The 23,155-nt window shown below is 44.9% G+C and overlaps 1 protein-coding gene across 2 annotated transcripts in view; it reads right to left on the bottom strand.

The window, feature by feature from the left end:
• The window catches only part of Osbpl3 (oxysterol binding protein like 3), a 164,026-nt gene that overhangs the window by 132,664 nt on the left and 8,207 nt on the right, over positions 1–23,155 (bottom strand). For both annotated transcript variants that reach the window (XM_055611789.1, XM_055611784.1), the window contains exon 2: positions 7,670–7,760. The gene's annotated coding sequence lies outside the window, so the exon portion shown is untranslated. The remainder of the gene's footprint in view (positions 1–7,669; positions 7,761–23,155) is intronic.

Raw genomic sequence — 23,155 nt, forward strand, 5'->3', positions numbered from 1 at the left:
CATGTGTGTCTATACATTCACTACATGCTTCTCTTGTGCCAGATTGTGGGATGGATGCCAATGATTTCACAGTAGGCATACCATCCACCCATCAATGCGTTTCAAGATGAGATTACATCAGGAATCAAAAAGTAAGAATTCCTGTCTTTTAAAATCCAGTGCTCAGTTCTAAATGTTTTAACCCCTCCACAAAAAGGCCTAAAAGAAAGAGAAGCGAGGGATGCTGTTTTCCAATATTTGAGGTATTGCTTGAACAGACAGCAATGGCTTCCTCCACTTCAGAGGAACTGTTTGCACTTGTGCAGAGGGGAAATCTGACTCACCCTACTTCACACGGCAGGCCAAAGGCCTCCAGGTAGCCATGAGAGCCCCAGCTTACTCTATCACTAATAAAAACACCTTCTTAACACTCCAAAGACCACAGCTGAGTCCCTGAAGAACCTTCAGAGACAAAATGATGTCACCATCGTCACTTAAGCTCTCCTCTTCCAACCCCAGGGGACTATTCATTATGCATTCTATGGGACAGGACGTCTCCATCTTTTCTCTGTGGGAATACCTTCGCAGGATCTTAATTCCGCACCTGTACTGAGTAGGTGTCTATCTGCCCTAATGTGTCAACGCTAGAAGCATCGTCCCTGATAGGGCAGACGAGGGACTGCGGGCGTAAATATTTTCTGTGTATGCTAAGGGTCCGGCTGTGTGTGACTCATCAAAGGAAGCCAGCTGCTCTGACGACCTGTGCGCTCCTCTATTCCACAGAAACACAAGCATGCGAACAGCATGCTTGACCCGCGCACACTGTCAATGATTCACTCTCAGGGCTCAGTGAGCCATGGTTTCTCCCAACCTCCACTTCTCTGCCTCTTTCTCGGCTTTGTGGAGCCGGGTATATCCTCACCTGTATAGGTTGTTACCGAGCCGTCCCGCTGTGGAGAATGTATGTCAGCAATACGGTTGCGAATTCACCTAGAACTTACCAATGTTTCTTCACATTAGCGCAATCACGCTTGACATGCCGTAACACAACACTTAGCTATTTCCAATACCTTTCCATGAAAAGACACGCACACACGCAAGATAGCGTCCTACATCGCCTATCCTATGACATGTCTCATCAGTTCTTGAGTGTGCTTTTCCCACACTCTGACGTTTCTGACATAGGGTGTGTCACACCATTAAAGGACACAACATCTTACTAATCACCAGGTCTTTCATGTCCAGTTGTGTATTTCCCTTCTTAGCGGTACGTAGGCGGTGCCTCCTAACAGACATAGTTTTGGTTCACTGAGACGGTTGGCTGTCCTGCACACAGTCAACCAGACGAGGGTTAGTGAGAACAGATACTCATGATGGCTCTTGTTTTATTCCATCAGCCCAACCGTGTTCAACCAGAGCCATCGTGAAGGAATCCAAGAAGAATGGCCTCAGCCGGAAGCTCTTACCACAGACAGCACAGGGCCTCTGTTTCCTTCTTCTCTGAGACAGAGTTGCCAGCTTGGTGAGAAAGAAAGCACAGCCCAGAAGTGAGGGCACGTAAGTGGTCAAGGGCACAGCCCAACCAAGAGCTATGGTATGACTGTAAACGCTCCAGCTCCCATCAGGCAGAGAGAGGAATCCCAGGCAGAATCAGAGTGTCTACAATCAACCCTCACACTCTGCTGTCAACTGCCTCTGTCCCTATTCCTTCAGCGCTCCTTCCTGGGACCATAAAAAAAAAAAAAAAAAAAAAACAAAAAAAAAACTATTCGCACATTTTCAAATCCTTGCTTTGGGCTCTGCTTTTCTGAAATCAAACTAGGGCAAACTTGAGAGAACCAAACCAAAGCCCCAGCCTTGGTCTACTATTTAAGAAGCAATGCCTTATGAGTCAAAGGTATGCTTGCAAATCCACTGCCTGGATTTGAGATCTATTTTCCAAAGAAATTCTATTGTAAATTATTAGCTTTCCATACTAAGCCATAAAAATCATTTACTCTGTAAGAGTACAGGTACTAAGGAAAATGGATAACTCTGTCACCCTTTTGTTTCTTTACCAGGAAAAAAGAAAATCTTAAAACACAGAGAGAGACAGAGAGAAAGAGAGATAGAAGATGGTTTCTACAGAATCAGAAATGCTTGTATCAATATTCGTTTAAGTCCTTATAACAAGTGAAAGGCAGACAGGAAAAAAAAAAAAAAAAACAAAAAAAACTCACTGAAGCTCCCCAAAAGGGAAAAGCAGAAACAAGTCAGCTCAGCAAAAAAAAAAAAATTCCTTGGCTGACAATGAGAAGGACACTAGGAGAGCACGTGGGAGGATTAAGAACAGGTCTGCTCTTCTAGGTTTAGCAAATTCATGACTCTGCAATCCAGTCAGCACAAAGCACAACCTGAAGTCTATGTGACAGCTAAGAGTCAAGTCACAGAATCACAGGAGCCCGAGCTGAAAATGCTCTGAGCTCTGTATCATACAAAGCTAAGCCTTAAACTTCTGTTTGGAGACAGCAAATCCAGGACCTGACATACAGTAGATATGTGCCTGGCCCTGCGCTATAGCCCCAGCCCTCTTAAAATTTTATTAATAAATAAATTAATAAGAAGTAAATCAAGTCAACAATTTCTCCCTATGAAAGCCAAGTTAAAGACTGAATTATTTGTGTGTGTGCAAATACATGGGGGTGCCCACAGGGGCCAGAAGGGAGCATTGGGGCTCTAAAACCCAATCAAAAAAAAAAAAAAAACAACCCATAAAGCTCTTTTAATACCAATTTCCAATGCTTGTGGCCCCAGAAGGGAGAATGTGGAAGACAGAGAGGAAGACGCCTGAGACTGTGGAAAGAATTCAGACCCTTCTGAGAACATCTTTTCCGATGGCCTCGTATAAATTCCCCCTCAGCTGGTTTCTTTCTCAGGTTTCGGAACAAACATAAGGCAACTACCTGCTCGAGTAAAAGGCAAGTTATGACTGAGGTTATGAATAACGAATGTACCCTGCACCTCATATAGCGCTTCTGGTTAACTAGTGAGCGTGGACAGTACAGGCGAACCATGACGAGTCGCACTGATGTCCAACACATGCATGTAAGCCTGTTAGTACGAATATGGCATAAAATTTAAAAAGCGCTATGAAAGCTGGGGGAGAAATCTGGTAGACGAAAGCCAAAGTTAGCGCTTATTATTAAGAATACATATGACTGCTCTTTTTTTTTTTTCTCTTTCCCCAGAAAGTGTTGAGCTCAGAAAAGGGAAAAAAACAAACAAACAAAAAACCTTGTTTACTTTTGTTCCAGTAAAAGTAAAGATTTTTTTTTTTAAAGCACCATAGAGAGATGCCTGTACAAATAACCCTTGCGGTTTCCAAGAGAACCTTCTCATTAATTTTGACCTAAACAAACAAAAACAAGCAGGGACAGACACTTTAGACACAGGCCTGCCGTGCAATCTCTGGAATCAGGCAGGACTCCCATAGCACATTCAGCTCTAGCTGCTGGGTGCTGCCAGAGAGCTCAAGTGTTTTCCTCTTTCTTCTCAGCACAAGGACTCTCATTTTATTGTGACACTAATGAGAATGGAAGGAGCTTTGGGATCACTGATTGCAACACTCCTTTTGGATGCTATCAAATCAATTGTATCACAAAACAGTGAAAAGGAAGGACAGGAGAGAATGGGGAGGGCTGGGCTACTTGCTTGAAACTCTGAACAAGGAGCTCAGACAGGGTTAATGTCTTGGAGAGAGACACTTGAAACATTCAGACACTAGAGTCACACACATAGTTCTATTCAGTGAGGCCGGTAATGGATGACCTAAGAAGTTCAGCAGAACCTAAGTAGTCCCATCTTTGGTTTTAAGGATGGGAAAATTGAATGAAGTCCACGAGGCTCAAGATTTAGCCAGTGCCCTGTAACCACTGACCAAAACAGTTTTTATCAAGTCTCGGGATACTCAGGACAGTGCACTGGGAACATCAGACAGTATAACCTAACTGTTCGTGTCCAAACTAAAATTATTTTTAGTGTGTTAGAAGAATAAGCTGGAGCTGCATGACCGTGGCTCTGACATGAGCCAGCTCAGGACACTAAGTGCTCAGACGATTCCCCCAGTGCAGTGCATGGAACAATCCTACCACATCCTCAACTCTGGGAAAGGCATCCACACGATGAAGAAGGTTAGCTCACATCAGGCTCCCCTGGCAGACAATACGCAGTCATAGACGAAACTGTAAACAAGAACACACCAGCCCCTCACCCCCTTCCCCAACAGCACCTACCTGACTCTGACCTTTCTAGATGTCACCCCCCCCCCCCCCCCCGTCAGCTCTCCTGGAGACTTAGCACCTATCTCTCCACACCAAATGACTCTTCTCCAGACTTCCTTACAGTAAAAATGTTGCCAGCAGGTTCTTATTTCTATCTCTGCAGGAAACACTGCTCTGAGGTTGAGTTTAAATGGCTCCTATTAAAGTACTGAGTGTCTGCCAAATGATGGCCAAATTTCTAATATTCCTCTTAAATAGACATTTACTAAGCAAGTGCTTGCTATGCCTCTCAGTATGAAAACCAAATAAGATTCTCGGAAGAAAACAAAAAAGGATTAAGTGCATTAGGAAACAAAGAGCTTGCATACCAACTAGACAGTTCAGAGCCAAGAAATATATTTGGCGGAAGGGTGCTAAGGACTGTCCCCAGGATCTCGCACATGCTATGTGCTTGCTCCACTACGTAGCTACGTCACCACTCCAGGAAGTTCCTTTAAACAGAAGCTGAAAGATAATGTATAGTCACTGTCATTTCTGGTCCTGACATAGTACAAATACTCAAAAAATACTGTATGAACAAATGCAAAGATAGATGGGGTGGATGAATGAAAGAAAACACCATCACTTTAGACCAAGCCAATGAGACTCCATTTTAAAAATGGCCAATGCCACCTGGCACTCCTATAAATGTGCTGTGACATGACCTAGGGTATAGCATGTATCCAGGCTAGAAATAAAACAGCTCATGAAAAAAAAAAAAAAAAAAAAAACATCTTCATGCTAACCAATGTGAGAGCCAAGAGAGAACACCTGGGGGGGGGGGGGGGCTCCTCAAATGTTGAACACACTCGGAGAAGGAATGTGAAAACGGGAAGTTTCAGTTAGGTGGAGGCAGTTTACCTCCATAAAACACCTTTCTTCTGCTTTACCGGTTTTGAAAGCTACGGCTTTCATGGGAAACAAACTAACAACTGTGGCTCAGGTGAAGCACATCCCAAACCCCAGGAGTCTCCGGAGTCTCCATGCTGCTTCTCCTGAACAATCCGTCTACCCAAACCCTTGAGATCATCATTATCACTATTACTCAAAGTATCTTTAGACTCAAAGTTATTATTCTCTTCATCAAAACAGTTACCTTTTAATTCTTCCCCCAAGGTAAGTCATCAAACCCAAAGAGCTCTAAAACACCTGTATAATGATGGAGGCTTTATAGCTACTCATATGATGTCAAGAACCATTTACCTACCTTAATGAACATAAACGTCCACTACAGACACACACTTAGCCTGGGCACATCGGCTGCAAAGAAAGTATTTAGAAAGCAAGTGCTCTCTCTACTTCAACTATGTGAACTCAGTACTCTTGGCCAGCGGCTCAGCAATTGTTTAAAAACTCAAGAGGGTGTGTTTGAATATGGAATGTGCCCCAACAGGGTCAGAGTTTGAGCAGATAGTCTCCAGCTTGCTGACACTAGTTTAGGAAGTCATGAATCCTCTGGTGAGTAAGTCACTGAGGGTTGAGGGAGAAGACTTTGAAGGTTATGCCTCCCTCTGACCCCAGGCTAGAGCTCTATGATTCTTGGTCACACAAATGTGGGCAAGACACCGTGGTACCCTCTCACCACCATGCCTTCTTCTCCACACATATTTGAGGACATAAGAGGCTTCCAACAGGTTATTTTTAGTTAATATATTGTTGTAACTCTTTTATTCATAAATATTCTTAAGCCAATAGCATTACCAGCTGATGATCATGACCAAAAGGCAAAAATCTCAAATTTTACCATGATGAGAATGAGTACTGCTGTTCCTCTGTCGTTTCGGGATTCCTGTGTTTCATCAACAAAAATACACTAAGTCCTGGGATGCTATGCTGGGGACAGAGTGCTCATCCACAAGACAGACGCAGCTCGTGTCCTTAAAGATCATCTGCTCTAGTCATTCTCCCTGGCTTTGGAGTGGCCAGGGCCTTTGCATTCTTATCTCCTCTACAGGATAATCAGACATACCTGAGACCTGTGACTGGTCTCTTCAGCTCTCTGCTTAAATAGCACTTAGAGAGGCTCTTGACCACCTCAAGTAAAACCGAACGTCAACTCTTGCTCCCCTACACTGCCCCAAGTTTCTTGTCTCTTCTTAATGTCCCTCCATAGCATTTATCAGACGTGACACACGTAACTAATTTGAAGGTCACACACTCCTGTTCATTCCTACGACCTACATGGGACAGGGACAGGTTACTGAACTCATAGGCATATGATAAACATCTGCCGAGTGGATGCTCTTCTTTAAACACGCAACCGCGAGCTCATTGAGCACGTCCACTGCAGGGCAGTTTCACTCGCACGAGTTTTTGACCCAACTGAGAAAACCCTGCACTTGTAGCCATGACGTCAGGCTGTTTCCCAACTGCTTCCAACCTACCAGCCGGCTTCACCATCTGCAAAGTGTCGGACAGTAACTCACACTTCACAGTCCAGATCACCAATAGGTCCGCTTCTATCAAGACCAAGAGCAGCCTCAGGAAAAACACTTTCTGACCCCCTCCCAGCACGCGCTAAGAGTAAACCACAGTTAACATCTGGATGTGAAGTTGGGGTGACTGCCATCATCACCCAGGAACCTACTTTGTAGGGCCACACACTAGGTCTCAAGGCTTCAGTAAAACCCCAATGGGAGAGAAGCCTGCCCCAGGAGGATTACTGGCCCTGCACCCCCAGCTAACCAGTCCTTTTCTGTTCTTTCCAGGCGCAGCCACATTTGGGCAATCAAGCCAGGCAGACTAGAATGCAGCTAAGTTTTCAAATACAACCCTTCACTGATTCTCTCCCCACCAGCTCATCTGATGTCGTCATGAACACTGAAGGATGAAACTGCAGCCTCTGCCTGCTCACCTCTCACAACCACAAAGCTGCGAGGAGGTGCACAAGCCAGTCAGTTTATAAAGCAGCTCTCATTGTGGCCTAAAGTGTTCAGATAATTTGCCAGTCCCTGAAGTGTGAAACTTTCCTTGCACTTTCTGACCTCAACATCTGTCTTTAAACTACTTACCTAGTTGCCTTACAGGAATAAAAATGCATTCTTTTCTGCAGATTCATTATTTTCTTTATAAGCAAAAACCAGCTTCCCCCCCCCCCCTCGGTTCTTCCAGCCTTCAAGCACCACTTTCTCCTCATGATGTTCCTCTGGTTGGCTGGAATCCCTTTTAGAAGACGTTCTTTTTGTTCTATGACTCTCCCATTTCTGATCTGTACCACCAGTGACAGTGGTAAACTCTTGAGTACCTCCCTACACGCCCCCAACTCCTGGCTGCTCATTAGCATAATTAAAATTAAATTAAATTCTATCTGCTTTAGCGAACGCTGTCAAGGTCAAACAACAAATCAGTAGAACTGCCATTAAAGCATTCTAGAAAAGTTCCTGTGACTGTACCTGAACAAGCTCAGTGCTCCTGAAAGCAGGGGACAGTGTTATCAATGTGGCATTGACCTCTCCTTTTGGTCTTTGCGGAGACAGGGCAGTCCTGAAAGAGAAAAAAGAAAAACAATTGCCACTCTAAGGTCTGGGGAAGAAACCCAATTGTCCTGTTTCCCATCAGTAAAGAAGATTACAGTTCTAAACAGACTCCCTGCCACAACCCACACGCTGCATTAGGCAAAAAGTCATCGCGACTTGAACCACTTCTTAACGAATTGCAAATTTGCTGCTAATAAGCATGAAACCAAACCCTAAGGTAGGCCGATGAGAGTGGCTCATGGCAGTAATGAGGTGAGCAAAATTCAGTCTAGAAAATAAGCCTCCAATCACTACCATTCGTCAGTATGAGTTCATTTCACCAAAAAAGTACTTGAGGGTTTACCCTTTACCCTTCAATCCGCACATGGTAGATGAAGTTATTATTTCTTGAACAATCAACTCAATGTTCTCAATTATAATATCAGCCACTAAGTGATTTCATGCAAATTGTTTTTAAAAATGGATCTGAGCTTCTTTATCTGAAAAGCAGCGAAAATCGTGGCTTCATCTGACTACTGTGGGAGGATTAAGAGACAGAAGGTGCTCTAGTAGATGCTGTCAATTCCAAACGTTTTTATCGGTTTGACTGCCACTCAAAGCCCTTCTTTTTGGGGAGGGGTATGATCTCACTTACATGTTTCAAAACCCTACACACTCCTGTCCTCCAGCCATACCTCTCCTCGCAGGAAGAAATTAATATAATCCATGTCACCTCTATTTTCTTTCAGATAAGAAATTTACATTTCCCCTCATTTTTCAACAACCACTACTACACAATGCACCATTGTACACATCCTTAGGATTGAGCCATAAAGATAGGCATGAGACAGGAAACTGCCTCAGGGCAATTATGAGCTATGTGGGAAGCCATTAAAGAAATGGACCACTACTTCCTTCCCATTCTCCCACGTTCAGTTAGCTGCAGTGTATACTGTCAGGCTATCACAGCCTTTTGCTGACCTTAAGTACAGCAGCTGTGAGGTACAGCTGTGCAAGTGGAATCAGAAGGACGCACATCTTCAACATTTCCAGAGAGGCTCCAGGCACGTGATCCACTGCCAGCCCAACTCAGGCAAAGGCTCCACAACCCACTGCCCTATCAGAATAGAGGCCAATGCAACGTTGTATCTCTGTGTGTCTCAGTTGCTTCTTCTAATGAGTTTGTTTTTAATTCTATTTTTTTTTTAATCATACAGACTCAGCAGGTTGTATTTATATCTGTAACAACAACTAATGAAAACTGAGTCCATGGATTCGAAAAGGAGTCTGAATGGGGATATAGAAAGACTTGGAGGGAGGAAAGAAGGGGGAGAAATGATATAATTATATGATAATCTCAAAAAATAAAACAAATTTCAAATTTAGTTTCTTAGGGTTATGGAGATGGATCCATGAGTAAAGTGGTTGCCATGCAAATGTGAGGATCTAAGTTCAAATCTTAGCTCCCACAGAAATGCCAGACTAGCACGGTGGCTTGTTTGTAACCCCAGAGGTAAAGACAGGAGATCCCCACAATACACCGGTTAGGCAGACTAGACAAAACAGAGAGCTCTGAGTTCAAGTAAGAGACCCTGCTTCAATAATGAAGGTGGGAATGATTGAGGAAGACAATCCATGCCAATCTCTGACCTACCTACACACACACAAATACACACACACACTACCACACACAAGGGGAAAAAAAAAAACAGTTTATCTTTAAATATAAACAAAATCGAGGCTGGTGGGTTTACTCGGCAAGTCAAGCACTTGGCGCAGAATCCTATCGGTCTGAGTCCATCCCAGACACCTAGACAAAGGCAGAAAGAGAACAGACTCTACAAAGTGTTCCTCTGACCTCCATGCATGCACCACACACACAATAGACACACACACAGCAAATAGACATATCTTTTAAAGAAAACCCATGCCACGCTCTGCCCCCTTCTTCCTCTACATTCCCCTCCACACAGGAGCCACACTGCCCTGAGCAGGTAAGACCTCAGGGAGAGCTCCTTCCTTCCCCACTTCCATTTACAAAACTGCTGGGCAATCAGGTGCAAAGGCACGTCAGCGGCTAGGAGATGCTCCTGCATCCTCCCCTTCCTCGGGCCCCCAGAGCTTCGTTACAGCATCATCAACACACTCATCTGAGCTTGTAGGAGAGCGAGGCCGTTTCCCTCACTTTTGCACCCTCCACTATGTCCAGCATGAGATGGAAGACTTGTAGAAAGAATGAATGTATAATTATATATATATATATATATATATATATTTTTTTTTTTTAAAACATTTGTTTTCTTTCTGTTTGTGTGCATGCACACATGTGTGAAGGTGCATGAGGAAGCCAGTAGAGGGTGTCAGATCACTGGAGCTGGAGTTTACAGGCATCTGGGATCTACCCGATACGGGTGCTGGGAACCAATCTCAGCTCCCCTGAAAAAACAGTAAAGGCTCTTAACTGATGAGCCATCCCTTCAAGCCCTCATGCATGTTCTGAAACATCCCAAAACACTACAAATGGAGCAATGAGAAAAATAAGATAAAAATGTAGAGACCTGCTGGCCTAGAAGTACATACAACTCCATAAACACTGACAAATCTAATCTCTTAAGTTTGTTGTCCTAATGTTGGCTGAAGTGACTGAAAGACGTAATTGAGATCAAAATACTTTCTAAACCACTGTACTAAGGCTCAGTAATTCTACAAAAAGACCACCACCTTCTTTACTAAAGCAGGGGTCACGCAGTTTAAAAATAAGGTATCACTGAGTGGTGATAGTGACTAAACTGGGTGAAAAGAAGACAGACAGCTCGTAGCAATCACCAATGCCAAGCCACAGAAACACTCGTGTGCTACTGGAGGAAATGTACGCCAGTGCAACCTCCTGTGAGCCCTGTTCAGGGGAACATATGTGAACGTGGCTAACAACTCTATGCCTACGTATGTACTTGTGTAGTCGCTAAAGCAATGCGCAGGAACACACAGCAACAGCAACCCAGGGGGACACCCTACACCCATCAGTAGCAGGATGGACACATTTTCACATAATCAAACAACAGCATCCTAACAGCATCAGGACTGAACCAACAACAACGACACACCAAGACACGACTGAAGCTTCCACACCAGAAGAGCCTATAGCTGATCCAATTTACGTGCCTGTTGTCAGACCAAGCAGAGCTGATCTGAAGGCACTGAAGCGCTGCAGGACCGGAAGTGGGGCTTCTGAAGCGATGGTGAGATTCCGTCTCTCAACCTGCATCTTGGTCAGAGATGCAGCAGGCTAATGAAAGCTCAACACACTATACGCTAAGTTTTTCATACTTTTCTGCACGAACGCTACTGTTCAATGAAAATTTTACCTAAAGTAAAGGGGAATAGGCTAACGCTCCAGAAGAGAGAATGTGTTCTCGTGAATAAATGTTTTTAAAATGCTTTGGTGACTATCACCCACTGCAAAACCCAACTGACGTACACTAGTTTCACCAAGAGACTGCTGCTGCCGATGGATGTCACACAAAGTAGTTTCCACTTCTGAAAAACAGCAGGAGTCGCAAATGGCATTCGAATTATTATCATTATTATTATTATTGTTGTTATTAAGAAACAAGATGACCAGGTGGGTGGTGGTGTTGCACACCTTTAATCCTAGCATTTAATCCTGGCAGAGGCAGGTGGATCTCTGTGAGTTCGATGCCAGCCTGATCTACAGAGCAAGTTCCAGGACAGCCAAGGTTAGAAAGAGAAACCCTGCCTCAAAAAAACAGAGAGAAAGAAAGAAGGAAAGAAGGAAAGAGGGAGGAAGGGAGGGAGGGAGGGAGGGAGGGAAGAAGGAAGGAGGGGAGGGAGGGAGGGAGGGAGGGAGGGGGGAAGGAAGGAAGGAAGGAAGGGAGGGAGGGAGGAAGGAAGGAAGGAAGGAAGGAAGGAAGGAAGGAAGGAAGGAAGGAAGGAAGGAAGGAAGAGGAAGGAAGGAGAGAGAAAGAAAAGAAAAAAGGAAAGAAAGAGAGAGGAAGGAAGAGAGGGAGGAAGGGAGACAGACAGACAGACAGACAGACAAGATGACCAAAGGAGGTGACCTGTTGAGACTAGGTGAGGCTGCTGGAAGAAGAAACGAAAATACCGGCCTTAAAAATGGTACTAAAATAGCTTTTACTCTTTATAAGTATCTTCTATTGATCGACCAGGAGAAAATAACAACTGTTTCTGTTTTTGTTTTCTTTCCAGCGCAGATATATGCCTCTGCACCCAGCTTTTCCCCAATATTATTTCAAAGCACTGAGCAACAGGCAGGGAAAGCAAGAATGTGCGCCACAGGAGTGGTAATTATTGGCAAGCGCAGGTGTCTGAACAGAGGGAAGCTGAGGGAAATGAAACACAAATCCTTCCTCCTCATTAGGTTTCTAAAAATACTCTCGAAGCACACAGGAATGGGTGCTGTATAAATGAATGAGAAATTTAATCAAGGGGGTTTCTGTGAATCTTGACCACAACTCAGACACAATTATTTGGGAGATTAAAAAATAATAATAATAAAAATAAAAGAAAGAGAAAACCAAATAAATAAAAGGAGAAGACATGATGCTATGAGCCAAGCCAGCAGGGCTCAAAATAAGCAGAGAAATTGGGCAACATAAAAATCAATGCACAATGACAATGAGAACAGATTTCCATTTAAATATTGTCCGTACTTCGCTAGGAAATATAGAAATAACGGGCGCTCTGAGGCCAAGAACAGAGCTTATCTCTTCTGAACTAGGTGTTAATTCATTTTGAACTTGATTTCCACAGGACTCAGGAGGGAGGAAATGAACACGGCATGTGCGTCCAGGTAACCACCAGGAGGAGGTGACCCTCTGCTTCCTGCTGTACTAGGAGAGGGCAAGCCTGGGACTAGCTGGGATTCACACAGGATCCCTTCCAGTTCCCACTGGTCAGTGGACCACGCTGGTTTTGCCTGGGTGTGCCCCAAGCACACGTCACTCCAGAGGGAAGAAATGCAGCCACGGTTTTAGTTACATCTCTTGATGTTGCCTTGTCTCTGTCACCAAGAGGCAGTGAAATTTTGTAGAAGACAAGTAACAACATGGAAAAGCAAAGTGCTGAAACAGTCAAATTTCACTGAACTAATAATTCTTGGTTCGTGTAAGTTTTTAACCTAATGATCTATACTAAGCATGTTATGGAAGGAAAGGTAAGAGTCAAAGCCATATTCCTCCCGTCAATACCAAACTGAACATCCTAACCACAGCCAAAATCAATCAGAAATGACCTGCCAACTCCTCCCCCGCACCTCCTAATACTACCGCCTCAGTCCTTCCATAATCCCAAAGCACACAACAACCCTTGTCTGACCAATGACTTCCCTGATAATCCTGGTCCCAGAAAGTGATTTGGATTAGGTTCATGACCCAGGCAACAATCAAGAGCCCACAAATATCTATGGAAGCAATCATTGTTCCCTGTGTGGACTCTAAGAGGCACTGAAGAGGAGAAAGCCTGCCTGCGACAGGCAGATGAAAAGACAGTCTGTGGCAAGAAACAGGACGACGTGTGGCTCAGGCATCAAGAGCCTTCTCTACTCGAAGCTAATCCTACTATGAATCATTAGTTAATTAACTTTTTTTTTTCTAGACATGGTTTCCTCTGTATAGCCCTGACCTTCCTGGAACTCGCTCTGTAGACTCAGAGATCCACCTACCTCTGCCTCCTGAGGGCTGCAACCGTGAATTTTTTAGCAACACAAACCAAAACCTTTTTTTTTAATTATTGTTCTGATACTAAATGAACTGTTGTCATTTGCAAATGGCCTTAGACATTATTGCTTCCTCATTCCTTTCAAAGCTTTTAAAGGATTAATTCTTCAGCCAGCTAGCTCACCCTTGATTATAAACATAATAAAAATATAAAAGTATAAGTATAAATAAAATAAACAGAAGTCTTTTGAAATGGAACACTCTGAAAGATCAATACCCAATAAGCTGGTCTTGGGTCAGCCTCTAAATCTGAGGAGCTTCTGGGTGGCTATATTATTTCTGTATTCAAAAATGGAAAATGCTAGGGAGAGGTGGTTCAGAGGTTAAGAGCACTGGCTGCTCTCCCAGAGGACCAAGGTTCAATTCCCAGCACCCACATGGCAGCTCACAACCGTCTTGTAACTCCATTTCCAGGAGCTCTGACACTCTCTCCTGGTCTCTGACAGGCACTTAAGTGGTGTACAAACATAAAAACGAAACACACAAACACATAGAATTTAATTTAAATTTTAAAAAGGGAAAATGTTGGTATAAATGACTATTTACGCTTCATCCTATTACCAATTTGCTTCAGGTTTGGGAACACTGACATTCCACCTGGCCAGTTTAGTGTTGGTGGCTACGGGCAGTTCACTGGATGAAGTCAGAGGAGTTTGCTGCCTAACCCTGCATTCACGTCTCTTCTGAATTCACCATCTTTGATGGAGAGAACATGCCAGAATCTAGAGCATTTCTTTGGGCCACCTTCCCCTCCCCCCAAGCCAGTCACGTGAGCGGGGAGTGCTGCTGCACCAGTGATCAGAATCTGTATCTGCAACGTGTTCACATTCCAAGCAAGATCCTGTTCAGGCCAGACAACACACATCGCCTCAGCTGCCTCCACAGAGGACACGCCGGCACCTCTTTCTGTCCCTGCTGACCCTGTCCTGGTCGTTCACATCTGAGTGGCTGGGGGTGGTGCCGTACTGAGCCTGGTCCTCAAAGGAAACATCAGCCTATACACACACAGTTGTAGGTAGAAGTGCCATTGTATCTGTCTGTCTGTCTGTCTAGTAGCCTTTCAAATCTGCAAAACTCTCCAAGGTTAGCAGTATGTCTATATAACAGTACCTTTTCCCGAGAACATCCGTGCTTCCTCCACGGATCAAGGTTGGTACAAAGCATGGATAGGTGGTGCCAAGTTTATTAGTTCTCTGCAATCCTCAGTCCTTCTCTCTGAACCATATCCTGGGGTGCACACAAGAAGCCTTGCTACACTTCTCCAACCTGATAAACTCAGTGGGCCTGACTTAGTCTGCTCAGGCCTGCTCAGGGCTGAAGGTTAATGTGGCCCTGCTTTCCCAGTGCACCTGCCGGCTCCATGGGTCAGAGTGGCCTGCGGTTGGCACATGCTTCTATCCTCCTCATTCACCAGACCTGGCTGTTGGGGGAGCTCCTAACTGGACAATCTCTACCCCTAGCATAAGTTTTGCTGGAGGAAATGTGCCCTCCTTCATCTGGGAGGATTACCCGGCCCCGGACAGGCTCGATGGTCTTCACCTGTATCCTGCAAGGACTGTCTTCTGCCAACCGCTCCTCAGGCAGAAGCGCTTTAACACACAATTTGGCTTTTTAACAGATTTTTCCTTGGGAATCCCAAGGAAAAAAATTTTCCTGCCACACCTTCCTCTGCTTCACCTCAGAAAAAAAACTCCTTTAGCTTATTCTTTTATTTTACAGACACTCTTCCCATGTTGGTCTAAGTCACGGAGCTCTGCGAAAGCCTTTCCTGCTCTACGAAGATCTTGCTCCACTCAGCAAAGCTACTAAAGCCACACCAGCCTTGACAACCTTTTCTTTAACTCCTTTGTGAACACAGTTCTATCTGGCCCAGTGCCCTGGGGTTCAAACACAGCCTCTCTTAATCCTCGTTCCCTCAACAGCACCCACCTCTCCTCCATGTCCTCTAGTTCCTGGTATTTATGGCGACTTCGGGCAGAGAGGGCCAAACATTCCTAATGGCTCTAATAAGCCAGTCCACCAGGAACTGAGTTTCTCCACACTGTGTCAGGGTATGCAGCCTTTGCCTAAGATTACACGGGAAGTTACTTAGATTTTTCTGCCTCCACAGCATCTAGATTGATTCCCACCCGCTCCGGTGTCCCTCCGCCTCACAAGTCAGGGTCTGTCACTGCCTGTTTAAAAGTCTTCCCTGATTCTAGCAATTCAAGTGCTAAAGATGTCATGATGCACTAGTTAATGCCCTATCTGCATTATCTAATTTAGTTAGATAAAATTAGATCCTGTTTATCTAATTCAGTCATCAAACCAGGAGGTCACGGGGATACTGGCCACATCTCCCTTTCCTGTTGCAACTGGTCCTTTACACAAACAAGTTCCCGCCTGGCCACCATGCCAGCCTCAGGCGCACTTCTAACTACGCAATTTAACAGTGGCCAGGTGACCTCCCCAGCTGCTTGCCAGCTACCAACACTCTTGACCCTTGTCCATGAATCTCAACGACTGTAAAATTTCCTCTAAAAGTTTAACTGTTTTCAGAGTGTCTCCATATATTCAGACTGTGGACTCCACTCATCCAGCAGGCACGCCACCCCCTACCACACAGAGAAAGACCACCATCCTGGGAGCCCTCCCACAGGCACTCCTGCCGGCGTCACTACTGTTGTAGGGTCTGCTTAGAGCCAACAGAAGTCAAACACCAGGTCAATGCACATGACAAAAATGTATTGTAATCAAGCCGAGACTGATCAATCAGGGCCTTGGAACAGACGCAGGAGCTGAACTACCACACTGAAGGGAGGACACAATGGGGAGAAGTCATACAGCACATTTAAAGGAGGAAACCATGAAGCGAGAGGAGCGGGGTGGGCTGTGGCATTGTCCAGTCATATTCTGACATAAGGCGTTGATCACGGGGGTTTCCATCAGTTGGGATAGGAGCTGGTCCCTGGGCCTGGGAACATGAACTTAGTTAACCCTGCCAGCATGATGGAGAAGTTGTCCTTGAAATGGCTGGACTCAGACAAATGTCTCCTTACACGTCGTCCCTGAGATGTCTGGACTCAGACAACCGCTTCCTTACAACAGAAGCTGTTCAGCTATTGGGAAGTCCCCAGATGCCCTAGATCCTGGGACCTTGAACTTAGTTTCTCCTATGATTAAATCGAGTCTGAAAACAAAATGGCAGTACTTAGAATAAGTTTCTTTTGTTTGTTCCCAGCATCTACCCGTAGCAAGAACCACGCACCACAGTCATAGCACAAAAGGCATAAGAACACAGACACCATACAGGAAATGACAACTGTGTTGGAATTTCTGCCGTGGAGACTCCCATTTCAGGCTTCTCAGCCTCAGTAATGTTGCTGTCCTTATCAAGGACCATGCACTCATTCTTCAGTCTTTGGTTCTATCAGGTCCCTGTTCAGACAGCAATTACGGTTCCTCCCCATTAAATCTAAAAGTCAGAGGTTGGGACTGTTGCTGGAAACACACAAGTCTACTCAAGCCCAGACAGGGATCCCAGATCAGACCAAAGTCCAACTTGGTAAGCCAATGAATTCTACTGGGATTGCTTACAGGAATATACATAGGAGCAGAAATGACTCAAAGGCATCTGCATCTCCAAGGCCCACCCAGAACGGCCAACAGCTCACGAAGCAAGGAACCTGGAGCTTATTGCATAGTCTGCAGGAAGCTCAACAGATTGGAGAGTGATTGGTCTAAACCTCTTCCTGGCGGGTTTCTGCTTCCTCCAGGCGGCTGGGCTGGTCTCAGAGTCATCTTGTAGCTTTTCTCCTCTGAGACTCATCTTTGCAGCTCAGTTTCATTTCTGTCTGAGGGGGACTCTCAACCTGAATTGCTTACTCTAGCAGAGAGGCGGGCTAGTGGGTCTGGTCAGTTTCAGGGACTTCCTGAAGCTCATTTGAATTATTTACCTTCCTGCTTTAGCAGCATCCCAGCAGGATGGAATGTCTCCAACTGTTTCGAAATAGGGGCCCCACAAGCAATATTTGAACTGGGCATTCCAGTGTTCCTAAGGCTCAGAAGCACTGTACCCCAGAAAGCTATCACTGTTTCCTAGGCACATGATCCCCTCCTCTAGCTGGCTCCTTTGCCCAGCTGGCAGTCACCAGGCTCTGGTTTCCTATAGCTCTTTCACATCTATCAACATTTGGCTAAGAGCTCAATACCCAGAGGGACGTCTGTCAGTGAAGGCTAAGCAGCTACAAGTCCCAGGACTTCACCACCTGGACCATGGACAGCCTGGGACAAGCTGGCAGAGGAGGAGAGTCTCAGCGTCTGCTGCAAGCCCACATCATATTTGGCAGAGGAAATCCGAACGCCCTGTGAGCCCAGCCTTGCAAAGCAACTGTGTCGTCTTCGGATCAGAAAAGGCAGCCGGCTCTTATGCAAGTGTCCACTACATCTTAGCCACATGCTGAAAACAGGTAGGACAGGTGCCAGAGCAGCAAGGAGGCTTCTGAGTCCTGAACCAAGACCACAGGATGCAGAAGTGAGAGTGAAAACAAGCCCCAGTGAGACCGGCCCTGGAACCAGAGACTAGAAGAACAGGAATTTCCAGTCAGGAACAGGCCACCTTCAAGACATCCATGCGCGCAGTCCTTTTTCTGAATCTTGTTGAGACTGCAACCTTTGTCCTTGTCCTCTCTGACACTGTATGATTAGTGACACATGTGCAAGCTTAAGATCACGCTGGGCCACGGAGCCGAAGTGGGACACAGTTCACGCTACATGCCTATGCTTGGAAGATGAAATGATAGCTGGCAGCAACCCTCTCTCCTGGGTCCCTGGGCAGTGAGTGTGAAGGGGGACACACCTTACCAGATACAGTCCATTAAAAAAATTTTTTTCACATAAATCTGTCAACAAATCACCAAACTTTGCTTATTCCCACGTAGAATGGTCTAGAAATGGAGCCTCCCTTCCATAAATTACGCTCAAATAAAAACAAAAATAAACTTGGTGGTACAGGCACTTACCTTTAATCCCAGCACTTGGGAGACGGAGGCAGGAAGATCTCTGTGAGTTCCAGGACAGCCAAGGATACACAGAGAAACCCTGTGTCATAAACAAACACACACACACACACACACAAATAAATATGCTGTTACAGAGGCAAATAAAGCTTGCATCAAACACCAAGAGACTGCTTACATTTTTGGGCCCCAGCATTCAGAAGGCAAAGGCAGGTGGATCTCTGGTTTCAGAGCCAGCCTGGTCTACATAACAAGTTTCAGGACAGCCCAGGCTCCATGGTGAGAGCCTGTCTCAAACAACACAACACCAACAGACAAGATGTGCATAAGCCCCCTCAGGATCCCTGTTTCACGGGCCATTGCATCTTCTAGCTCACTTTTCATCGTGATTTCTTTGCCTCCTACAGTCTCTCTGCCCCACAACAGAAACTTAAGAAGTCTTCCAGAAAGGTATTGTTTAACCTTTGCACCAGATTGCCAGTCTTATTGGGGAACACGTAATCCCTGGTTCAAGACATCTGGTGGGCAGCTGGCAGAGAACTGAACAGCCATGCACACTCTGGGATTCTATCAATTCCTGCCTTCCAGCTACAAAAGACAACTTTCCTCTGTGGCTCCTCACTCTCTTTACCTGAAATGTCTTTCTCTCTCCTTACTTCCCATTTTCTGAAACTTTACCCTGCTCCAAGGCCCTGTTCAATCAGCATCCGCTCTAAACCCATCCTATTGAGAATTACCCTCCTCGACTCAGGCGGTATCCTGGAAACATAATCCCATCTACAAGGTGTTGTCAGAATTAAATGTGGTGATGCTCTTTCGGTAAATACAGAGGGCAGGGGCTCCTTTTTAGTAGGTACTCCATGAAAGACTTGACTATATCATCATGTTGTTGTGGTCCTACCTGTGTGGTTGGTTATCCTTTCCCTGACCACCTTTTGGCTTACCGTCCACGAAGTACCGTCACGAATCCTCCTTTTCCTCCTAGGTCCCGGCTGAGGGTGGGATGTGCTCTTAGAAACCTCCTCAGCTGTCATAATATCCACTGTGCTGCTGACCCAAATACCATCACTGGCTTTGCCCATCTTCCAAGCTGCCACTGGTCCTTCTACGCTGATTAAGGCCTCCAGCTAGGCTCGACACAACCAGTAGCACCCTTTTTCCCTAAGAGCTTCTTGCTCCACTTTCCCTGACAGGAAAGCCTCCTCATAAATAACATATCTGTGGAACTGCAAGTCTGCAGTTACCTTCTGGTTACCTTGTATACTCATTCCAAAAATAAGTAACACATTTACTCGTAACAAACTCCAAAAGACACAATTCCAACCTCACCACTACCTTTCTGTTTCCTGCTGGCCCTTCCTGGGGGTATGCCGCGTTAGCAACCTTTTGTCCTTCAGGGTGTTTTACATCTGTGAGTGCCTAAGGAGTAAAAGTAAATGTTTACCAACCATCTCTCCGGAAAAAACACCCTGACTTGTCACTCTTGCTGACTTCAATGGCGTGCCTCCTCCCACCTACTCATGACTGATTCACACAGCGGCAGAGGTAATAATCAGCCAGGACCTGGAAAGAGACACACATGCCCTGCAGGCTGACGGAAGCCCACCTGCTTTGTATATGTGCACGTGTATGAATGTACGCGTACATATACGCGTAGGTACATACGAAACATACTGTACAGGGATGTACTTTTACACACTAGCTAACATACAATCCCTTTGTTGATAGTCTATGTATAGCACGCGTCTGTGTATTCTACGTGTTGCTGTATTTTAACTTCATGATAAGTCTTACACGCTTATCAGTCTGATAAAATTCCTGGAATTGCAACTGCTGATACAGAGAGTACACACGTTTGCGATTTTGACGGATTAGAGAAGTTAGGCCAGCTTTAATTTCCATCTAGTATTTGAGCATCTATTTCCTAAACCCTTGCCAGTACTGCCATGGCTGACATGTGTCAATGTGGAGTGTAAAAAAGTAGCACCTTACTAGGGTTTTCCATAGCGTCTATTTCGCCAAAGTGATTAAAGTTGCAGCGTGTCTCAGAGTCACCTCTGTACAGTCTCACGAACTGTGTGCTCATACTCTTGGCCTCCAGAGTCACTAACAACAAATCTTATGGGTTTGTCGAAGCCCTTTACATACTGCTAAAAGTACATCTGTGTAGCATGTACTGGTACTACTTTCCTAAAATTTTTATTGTCTATTGTCTTTTGACATAACTAAAAAGATTTGGTCTTGCAAAAGATTGCGTGCATTCACGTGACTCAGCTTTTATCTGATAGCTTCCGGGTTTGTATCGTATCTAGGAAAGATTTCCTGTCTCCATTAACCAAAGTGGGATTCTAACTCATTTCCCTCATTTTAATGTTAATTTTTTGCTCCATCTGGAACTTATTTTGGTAGAAGATAGGACATCCTTATTATTTCCACGCAGAATCACCCTCGCCTTATCACTCAACAGCCACTACCAGCCTCCAGTCCTACGAACTATCATACTAACTTTAAAAATGTTTTGATAATATTTCTTCACTCTTTTCCTATTGTGACCACCATGTATCTCTGACCTCTACCAGTGCGAAATAACTTCCTGTGACACATGGCTCACCACAGTCACGGACTGCCATAGTTGTCTATTCTTTGTGGTCAGCAACACCTCCAACGGCAACACGGGCTCTTATCTAGTGACTCCCAAGCACCAAAGGAGGCAAAGCCATCATGTCCACATACCTGCGAAACGAGCTTAAAACTGTTCCGAACCTGTGAGAAAAAAATCCAAGTCGACTTCCTTACTAAGCTTTCAAGCCTTCAAATGGTCCTTGATGTTCATCTTCCCTGTCAACGTGATTGGATTTGTGAGTCCCCTAGGAGACACACATCTGACTGTGTCTGGGAGGGCATTTGCTAAGAGGTTTGAGTGGGGAGGAAAGATCTACCCTAAATGTTGGCAACACCATCTTATAGGCTGGGCTACAGGGCTAAAGAAAAAGAAGAACGTGAGTGAGCGCAATCATCCATCTTTCTCTGTCTCCTGAGTGTGGACATGGCATGAACACCAAGCTCCCGCCACCATGCCTTCCTCACCGTGACAGACCACAGCCTGTAAAATCATCAACACTTCCTACCTAAACTCGCTTCTGGTCAGGCATTCTGTCACCACAGTGAGAAGAGTAACTAATACACACCGCAAGCCTGGACCAATGAGCTACACTTGAGTGAGAGACAGCAACTTACTTTAAGCTCCTCTGGGGCTATACAAGTGGATTGGTTGTTAGAACTTGTTCAGATTCAGTTACAAAGGTAACAGAAAACCTTGGACTCAGTCCCCATCAGCAAATAAATAAATCTGTGTGTAGCATCAGAGGGAGACACCCAAACCCTTCTCCCCAGTTCCATGTAGCCTGAAGGACACAAAGGGCAGGACTTTGTATGTCTCCTCCTCCTGGGAGGATTCCAAGCCACAGTCTCTTTTCTCTTCCTCGTTCAGATCTTTGCAGCCTGAATCATGACCCACAGGAAAATAGAACTTTTCTCCCCAGGGTCCCAATTAAAATCCAGACTCCTTCCCTTTGAGCTACATATCACCATGGTAATTAATGAATTCTCTGTGTAATGTCTACATCCTCTTCTAGACTGTAAAGTCCTGAAGGTAGATTCTATCTCTAATTCCCCACCACATCCTGTTTCCAGCATGGTGCCTGGTACTTCAAATAGGATTGACAAATACTTACAAAATGAATAAGCATAAAATCTTACTTCATGCTTCAATTCTAGAGAGGTATTTACTTCAAGTTTATTGATGTTGGTGAAATGAAAAGTACATAGGTTATTTAGCTTTTGCCTCTAAGCACTGTAGCTCATTGCCCAATACTGATGATTCAGATAGGAAAGTTTGTTTTAGAAGACTTAAACTTTAAGTGGAGCTGGAGAGATGGCTCAGTAATTAAGGGCACTGGCTGCTCTTCCAGATGACCTGGGGTTCAATTCCCACCACCCACAGGGCAGCTCACAACTCTCTGTAACTGTAGTTCCAGGGAATCAGACACCCTCACACAGACATACATGCAGGCAAAACACCACTGCACATAAAATTTAAAAAAATAATAAAAACTTTAAGTGTCTTATGAATATTAGAATATTTGACAACAGAGGACACAGGATTGAGAATGTCTACTACAGCAAACTTTAACACATGAGTGGAGAAATGGTCTGTTGAAGAAAAGCCTTTTTGGCCTATACAACATTGCAAAAACTAATTTCAGCGCCTTAAACAAAAAGAGTGAAAATAATCTAACAACCTACAGAAACTGAGAGTCTGCGATCCTCTCCTGGCCCTTTGAATGGACTTGAAGCCGCGGCTTTCCCATTCAGGGCCGCTCACACCAAGAAGATGACTCCTTTAGGGGTACTCATCTGGCCCACACCTCCTCCAAGAACTGAACATACTAGCTCCGCTGTCAGTCTATGAGTAAACAGACATTAGACAGTGCCAGAGTTCTCATCTAAACAAATGTTGTAGGAAAGCAACCAAGCAGCCGAATTCTTGGCTTTAAATCTGCACATCGTTACCATGTAGCATCATATTTCCGCCCGTGCTGCACAGAAGCCATTAAAATGCAAGTCCAGAAGAAAGTCAACTCAGGAGCATAAGTAATACAATCAAAAAC

The sequence above is a fragment of the Psammomys obesus genome, unplaced genomic scaffold (genome assembly GCF_907164565.1).
Source record: "Psammomys obesus unplaced genomic scaffold, mPsaObe1.curated_primary_1811, whole genome shotgun sequence".
In the NCBI taxonomy this organism is placed as follows: domain Eukaryota; kingdom Metazoa; phylum Chordata; class Mammalia; order Rodentia; family Muridae; genus Psammomys; species Psammomys obesus.